Source organism: Pseudopodoces humilis, chromosome 3 (assembly GCF_049639895.1).
Source record: "Pseudopodoces humilis isolate 2021_Gansu_Grassland_sample_001 chromosome 3, ASM4963989v1, whole genome shotgun sequence".
NCBI classification, from domain to species: domain Eukaryota; kingdom Metazoa; phylum Chordata; class Aves; order Passeriformes; family Paridae; genus Pseudopodoces; species Pseudopodoces humilis.
In genome coordinates, this window is record NC_142202.1 from 27803189 (window position 1) to 27812224 (window position 9036).

The window sequence follows — 9036 nt, forward strand, 5'->3', positions numbered from 1 at the left end:
CTGAGCTGCCTAGGGTGGTTTGGCCAGGACCCAGGCCAAATTCACTCATCCCTGACAACTGCTGAAGTCTGGACCGCGGCAGCTGGGAAATCTTGGAGCTAGGCTGGCAGCCTGCCTGGAGACCAGAGGCAGTCTCTATGTCTATATCCTACTCCCATAAGTGCTGGGGGCTCTGCTGCCTTCTGTCCTTCACCACTGTCTTGTGACCACAGCAGGGGGAGGTAAGAAGGACTAAGGGAAAAAAAACAGACAATACAAAGGACACTGGAAAGTCCCAAGGAGAGTGCTACAATATTTGCACCCTTGTAGCTCCAGCCCTACAGTACATTCCAACAATATATGGACATGGAAGGACACAGACTGAAGAAACCCTCAGTATTGTCTAAAGAGGAAACTGGGAAAACAAGAAGGAAAGAAGAATCTTACAGGAAGAGTGCAGTGTATGCAAGTCTGTGCTGTAGCTGTGGATAAATGTAAAGTGGCAGCTACTCCTAAAGACAATCCATTTTTTACATTCAGATATTGGAGGAACAACTGCATCACTCAAAGATACTGCTTTTTAAAACCCTACACCCTTCTACAAAGTTGGCAAAGTTTTTTTTATTATATTTGCTTTTTATACTCAGAAACAGAGATTTCAGGGAAAATAGGGAGGAAATGGTAACCAGAAGGAGCAGATGAAAAGTGAATTTTTATCAGATTGCTTTCTTGAAAGATTCCTTATCTGGCCATAATGATACATGGCATCTCCCAGCACCTCCCCAGGAAGAAGCAAACTCAGCCTACCTGGGGCTGACAGACCTAGTACAGGCATTGCTCCTAGCCAGAACTCCCAAGTCATTCAGTGTGGTCACTGCCACTTTGATTTCCAACTCTTCCCCATTTTGATCAAGACAGATCTTTTTGTGAGCTCAGACAGCCCATTCTTTGTCTTTACAGTGGCTTGAAATACAGTTTAATGAGAGAAGAAATGGTTCTCCTCAAGGGGCTTCTGAGACCTTTTAAAAAGTTCCAGCTTGACAAACATTGAAAAAGGAACTATTATCTGGTTTGGTGACTTAGTTTTAATTGTCTAGTTCTGTTACTCTTGGTGTGATTTATCTGTTAATTGGTATACTAGTAATGATGAAGGTTTCTGTCATACAGACTCCAGACAAGCCAGACAGGAAAATAATTCCCATCTTTTTAGATCTATACACAGTGCCCTTTGCATTAAAGCAAATGGCAAGCACTTTGAGTGTGTTTGTAAGATAAATGTTGGGGAAAACAGACAGATGATACAGAAGCTGAATATAATGAGCCAGGCTGATCTCAGCCTTCACTACTCTAGTTTCATCGGTAAATGTAGGTGCTGTGCATCTCCAAAACCTCGAGCACCTAGCATTTTCATAGATCATGTTAGGAGCTTAAATTAACTCAGAGCAGTAAGGTAAATATATCTCTGTGATAGTAAGGGCATCATAACCATCCCAGAAAAGTTTATTTTTGTAATCTGACAGCATATTGACTAATTGGGAACAAGAACTTGTTAACAGTGAAGGGGCTTGTTCTTATTACACAGCTTATATATTTCTTCTTCTAGGTCCATTACTGACATATTCTTTGACCAAAAAAATCACAAATTTTATCTACTATGCACTAAAACTGTTGTGAAACACAGATATCTTATTCTACACAAGGGCTAAAGCTGGGTGGAAGCAGGTTCTAGTCTCTCCTGTAGACCTTGTTTTATCCTTCTCTGTCCAATGGTGGCACCTGCTAAGCCTCCACAGTATTGGGGCTTCATAAAATAGATTTTTTTCCCTGGGAGAAGGGACTAAGGTCTCCCTTTGCCTACAGATGGGCCACCATACATCACAGTCTCCAACACATGGTGAAAGAATAGCCATTCTAGCGAATAGGTAGGCCAAACTCAAGACAAAATAGGTCCATAGGGACCTGAGATACAAGACAGATTAAGTAATTTCCCTGGATGCATTACATGGGAACCCACACTGTACATGGTATAGCAAAACATTTGTGGGATGTTTGTTCCTTGTCTTCCCTACATTAGCGTGTATATGCATTTCCAGGCAAGGCTTTGCTGTGAGTAGAAATATTCCAATGATCTTTGGTAATAGCAGTTTCTTCATTAAATAACTTAGTCAGGAGATACAAGATGTCCAGCCAATGTACTTTTTCCTTTTCTCTGCAGAGGTTATAATGTACACACATAATAATGCTAACTCTCCAGACTTTGTTTTCTCTTCGCCTGCCACATGGCACAGCTTTTACTTGTTATGCCAAGATATGATATCTCCATGGCATTCTCCAAGTAGTCCTTTACTCCCACAGTAATTGGAGCTTCAGCCAGGCCTTAGTCGTGGCCATGGAGATGTGCATTGACCATCCCTCTGGAGGACCACAGTCACTCTTTCTGACTTACTTCACAGGGGAACATATTCCCTGTTTCTTTCTGTTCACATGCTTGTTGGCAGCACCTAAGACAACCAGAAAAGACAGATTTTATCTGGCTTTGAACTCCTGACTCCCTTTACTATATGCAGTCACATCACTCCTGGCTATAATATCAACGACAACAACCTATGGAAGTAGCAGATAAACAATGCTTCTGAAAACAACTCATTTCTTTAGATATGAGTTTCACCTTCCAGTAATAACACCTAAGAGTCACACATGGGAACAGCAAGACCTCATAAGCATTTTGAAGAAGCCTAGATGAAAAGGGCAGCCATATGCTTACCCAGGAACAAGAGAATGAGGAAGACAGGAAGGTAATTCAGAAATTTCCTTTGCTAATATAATGCTAAACCAAAAAATAATCTCAGTTCTGTACCAGGGGTTTCTATCTGATAAGCCAAATGAAATATGAGAAGCTTCGAAGTAGGATGGCAAGCTTTATCAGAGAGGAATTGAGCAGAGTGTATATCTGGCTGTCACCAGGAGAGGAAGAAGGTGCCAACCCCATATCTACTCCCAGCACAAGAAGCCGATGAGCTGCCCTGAATGACAACAACTCTCAATAGAGAAGGATTCAAAGTGCCTGGGAAGTGATAAAAAAGCAGCCAAGCATTTCATTATGCTAAGTGCATCCCCTCATTATATTTTCTTTTTAAAACATCTTTTGACCAATTTTAATGCAGATGAGAAGTTGCTGGATTGACAGCCCTGGAGACTAAAGACCTTCCTCATTATCTGTAGTGTAGACAAGAGCAATAAAGCATCCCTCAAGCTCTCTCTGCTCTGGCAATGTGTCTTCTGGCCAGCAGGATATGAAATGAAGGGAGCTCTTAACATGTGCTTAGTTCTTCATCCCTGTGTGGGGCTAGCTGCTAGCCAGCTAAGATTGTATCCTGTAAGGAATGTATGGAGGACATTATTTTAATTTTATAATACAATAATTTAAATCCTCCATCAACCTGCAATACATGGTGGCCTCTATTTCACAAGCAAAGTGCAAGAGGATAAGCACTGTATAAGCTGGCATCTCAAAATGAGCAGGATTCTTATGATCAGACTATGAGCACTTTAGAGGGAAAAACAGGTCCCTGCTCTGCCCAGGGGTAACATACTGCCAAGCAGATGGTGGGTGACTTCTTGACTCTGAACAGGGCAGGACCCACTAGGGAGGAATTTTCTGCATACGAAGCTGAGATTTTTCCCTTTGTGGGAACAAAGGTTTTCCCTTGCCTTACTTTCCTCTAGCCCCTGCTGGGTCTGTGTGGATATGAGAGACCGTTTGCCCATTTTCTTTCGGCAGGGAAATCCAGCAAGATCTGGGAAATGGTGCTTGGTACCAAGACAGCCTCACATCAGCTCTGGCCAGAGTTCACACCACTGTACAAAGCAGCAGTTCCCAGCTCCCAGTGAGTTAGGAACCATATTCCCTGTGCAACCATTCCTATGTCACTCATAAAGGGCTGAAAAAGACCCTCCCTCCCTCTCTCTCTCTTCCTCTTTCTCTCTCTCTCTCTCTCTCCTTTTTTCTTTCCTTCATTTTCTCTTTCCCTCTCTTTCTTTCTGTCTCACTTTTCTTTCTTTCCCTCTTTCTTTCTCTCTTTCTCTCTCCCTTTCTACAATACTAAGACCTTCATACTCAAGTTGGAATAATCAGGGAGCTGACTTCAATGAGTCTTATCCTGCACTACTTTTGAAGGACTTACCTGGGGAGAGGAGAGCAGAGCAGAGGGAGCTTAGACTCACTAAGTCACCACTTTCTGTGGCAGTAATGGTTATTATTATATCCATTGCCACAGACATTATTAATACTGTTATAATACTAGTTACTATTATAGTTAATATAATAGTATTAGAGTAATACTCTAATATAGGATATAATAATATCCTATAATATACTAATAATATTATATCCTAATAATAATAATATATACTACTAATAATAATATCCTAAATATAGGATATAGTAATATTATAGTAATAATAATTAATTTTAAATAATAATTATATAATTATTATAATTATAATAATATAATAATAATAATAATTAATATTATAGTAGAAGTAGCTGCTGAAGTCTTATCCAGCTTTGCTCCTCATAGCTGGCTGTATCTGTATATTCAAAGGCAATCCCTAGCTCAAGAAGTAAGTCACTTTAAAATTAATAAAAAATGGTTGGAATAGGCTTAAAACACTGTCTGCTCTCTCACCACATGGTGAATTGGAAAATTGAAAAACCTTTACTATGAGTGCAAGATGGAGACAGTGATGTAAATCAGATAAGAAGATGCTCTTCATGTCATTTCCCCTCTAAGTGCTGTACAAACACCTGGTCTTCTTGTGTAATTTCCTTCAACATGAGTTGGAGACCCTGCTCTTCATATACAGGCTTTGATCTCAGTGGAATAGCACAACCTCTTCTTCCCCTGCATGAGCTTCATCTTGCCTGCTCTGAGCCTCCTATTACACGTCCCAGGAGATCTGATACAGTTTTTCTGCTTGTGTCCAAGAGTGTTGAACAAAGGATTAGCCAGGAATTTTCCCTGGGTATAGTAAAATGTGGTTTTCACCAAACTGATTGATTTTCCAAAATTGTTATTTTTATTGCCATATATGACAGGTTTATGAATAAAAAATGTTTCCCCGGACCAGGAGAGACTTCAGAGTTTATACAAAATATTTTGTCCACTTTAATTCAGAGCTAAAGTGCTTCTGTCTATCATCCCAGTTATCTCTTTGCTTTCTCTCCTTTGCTGGCACATCCTGGTGGCAACTGTAGTATATTTAATGCTGTTCAGCTGATAGCCCAGGTGCAGAGAGCTGAGCTGTTGCAGCTTTCTTCATGCTAAATGTACAGGCAGGCTCCTCTGCAGTAGCACAGTGTTAGAAGGAAGTGTTGCTACAGAATGTAATTTTAGTGTGCCTATTCTCAAACTCTTCTTTTCCATCCCAAGCACATGAGCAATTACTTCAAAATGTTGTAGGTTAGTTCAAGATTTAATATTCTGGGGTATGCATATCTGCTATGGGTCATCAAGTCTTACATACATAGTGTATTGCTGGGGAAGCTGTTTTAATACGATGATTCATGACTAGGAGGTTCTGAGCCTGGAAAGAGAGCTTCCAGATATAGGAAGAAATAGGCTTGACTCCTGCCTTGCCCCTGGCCTGGAGCACCAGAGAAGGCTCAAGTGCCAACAGTTATAAGTTGCTGCCAGGGTAGCAGCCAGGGAGCACTGAGACGCACAGCTCTCTCCCCAGACACACTTTTGGACTTTACAACTTAAACAGATTTGGGGCAGGGAAGACTACTGTTTTAATTTTACTAGGTAAGTGGTGTTGGACCCTGTTTGGAACCTGTGAATGATATGAGAAAAGGAGCATAGCCAGGCTTTAAAAGCCAGTGGCAGAAACCAAGGAACCTGTATGAACTCAGAAGTTTAACTATGACAGAGTCTCTGTAATTTGTGCTTATCATATTTTTCTTTATGCCACCAAAGCTATCTATAATTCCTTCCCTATGCAGAAAATTTGTAATTATTCTCTTTGGGAGAAAACACAGATGGGATCTCAACGTTTTTTTCATAGTGTTGGTACTGTTTGTCTCAGTAAACCAGATTTCTCTTCTTCTTAATCTGCTTTAAAACTACCTTTCAGATACAGACAGGCTGTTCTGGGCAGACCCTGCTTGTGCCCACAGGAGCTTAGGCTGACAAAGCAAATGAGACCATTTCCCACGAGGCAGTAAAAACTACAGCAAGTTGTCTACGTAGCATCCAGAAGCTACATAACTCCTTTTATATTCAGCACAAACCAAAAAGCGACATTCTGAAGGAAAAGTTTCTCTGACAAATTCTTCTTACACCATCAAGAACTTGTAAAAGAAACTGCTTTCAAGGTGGGCAATGTTTCCACAATAATTTAGGAGTTTTTAGGATGATACCTGGTTTTATTTTTCCTACTCCCTAGCCACAAATTATTACCAAATTTTCAAACTTCTTCCACAATGTGTTTTGTGCTTGTACAGGGGGCACTTTTGATGGGGGACAGAGGATATTTTAGTTTGAGTATCCTGTACTTTTTACAAATCTGGCTTCCCAGTTTCCCTTTTTCACAGACAAATGTCTCCTCATTAGTTTTTCAGCTCACATATACATTGCACACCATGCTATATACAGCTGAATTTGATAAGATTGCAAGAAAGATGCTATTTTCTGATGTGGAGGTGCTTATCTCCCTTGCTAGTTGTCATGGCATTTTTTAAAGTTCTAACAAAATATTTGGCTTCCCTATAAGATCTCAGAGGGCTGGGAGAAGATAAAACAGATTCATTAACCTGCTGAAATGTTAGTGAATTCTACAGGTGCACTAGCACTTTACCAGACATTAATTCTTTACATAAAGGAAAAACGTAGTAAAAGCCCTTCATGGGATCACTGTTATTAACCTATGATGAATATGTAACTTCTAGTCATTCTGACTGGGTTCCCAAGTCCCATCTGGAGCCTCTGAGGGTTGTGTCCTGAGAAGCAGAATAAGCCTTGCATTGTTCAAATAGATAAAGTTTAGCTATGGAATGCTAATTTAATTGTCATCTCAGAGTGAGCCTCCCAGGAAGCTCTGGAAATTGTAGTCCTAGTTAGCATCTCATTATCCATCTTGCTCTTATCCATTTTGCTTTGCCATGGCCTTAATATAAGCCCTGACAGGAGCCACTTTGGGAGGGCTGTTTGAAGCTTCTTGGGGATTTATGTCCAGGCACTGAGTCAGATCCTCAGCTGGTTTGCTATGGTTTGCCTCAGCACTGGCAGAAGCAGACTTGCTCACACACCCCAAAGACACTGTTCCTGTGAATGCTGTAGCAAATCCAGATGTGATTTCTGCCTGTCATCTGAAATTCTGGGGCTTCACTGCATTTTTTGTCTCTTCTAGGCACCCCTTGCCCTTTCTGAGTCATGTCCTTCAGAAGCTTCCTTCATTCTCATTTACTGACTCCATTAGCTTGTAGTCATAATTTTCTTTTCTAAACGTCTTCTATAAGCAGCTTGTGCTAAGGCAGTGTCCAAGCTGCTTTCTTTGCTATCTGCCCAATTATATGGGCTCAGTCTTTTAGGATTTATGGCATTTTGTGTGTTTGTAGTGGCAGATGCTAAGTGAGCCCTTTTGTTTACTGCAATGAAAACAGTTTTAAATTTCTCCTCTGAGCCGGTTGCACATTTTCAACTCATTGCTTGTTTCAAGACATCCTGTGCTTGATAGCTCTGTTTGTAGACTTTCTCAGTCCAAGGTCTACTTTTGCAAGCTGTTTCTTTTGTGGATTATGTATGAATAGGACCCAGACACAAATCTGGGTCAGCTACCAAAGTGTATCCCTGAGATATTTTTTTTTTCCCTCTTTCCCAGTTAAATGGAAAAATTTCTGGTTCATTTATAAGCTGTTGTAAATCAACATCATTGAAGTTAGCAGGGCTGTACTGATTTATGTTCACTGGGAATTTGGTACATGCACCAGGCCTAGTAGCTTCTCCATCAAATGCTCTTTTGTTGTAACTCATTGTAGCTGTGCCTTTCTTAATGGTAGAATATTTGAACCTACTATTGCTCTAACAACAGAACATCATCTTTTTTTTCTCTGCTTTCTTGCTAGGGTCATGGTTTAGTTCCGTATAAAATATATCACTGTCTAATAATCTCACACTTCAGTCTGTCAGCTTTTTATGTCAGCTTAGCAATTGTATAACTCATCTTACACATTACAGAGTTATGGGAAATAAGGTGTCCAAGGCCAGAGTCTCCTAAATTCATCCTCTTTGCCATGTCCCTCTAGCGCAAATACCAGGGGATTTGGCTGCCAAATCCTCCCTGTGTACATGAAGTTTGTACTGTGGCTGATCTGTCTGATCTCAGCATTGAGTGCACTGGTGAATCACAAAGATTTAGGGCTACAGTCAGTAGTTCATACTGCCTTCAAAACATTAGATGTCCTTCTAGCTCCTTGCTCCAGGGACACTTTGGCCAAGTCTCATCTCTGTACTGGGGCATATGCATGGCTCTCTTCAGGATGAGCATGTGGTCTGATAAAGTGAAAATTTGAATTCAAGACCAACAGCAGAAAAGTCTTGGATGGGAAAGGAGCAGTTTTTAGAAGAAGTCTCCTCTTGGCAGTAGAGTTGGCCTGTCTTTGCCCACCACATACAGGCAAAATCTTGCTGCTTCTGATACACACCTGTGATACTATTGCAGTACAGTGTAATTCCAGTCGGATTCCTTTTTCACCTGCTTTTCTGACATTACTTGCAGAAAATGCTACAATTCTTTCCCCATCCCATTTCAGCCTAATCTTTCAGTATTATCTCTTTCCACGTGTAGTGTCAATTTTCCTTGTGAGAAATAGCAACTAAAATAGTTCTCTACTTCCTCTTTGCTATTTAGTAAAAACTCAGCTAGGCTGTTTCCTTGGGGTATTTCTTTCTTAAGGGACAGAAAGCAGTCATTTATTGACTTCTCATCCAAGCTGTTCCAAGGCTTCTTTTCTTCACCCTCCCCTCTCTCCAGGCTGAGTTTTACCTGAGCTTATAG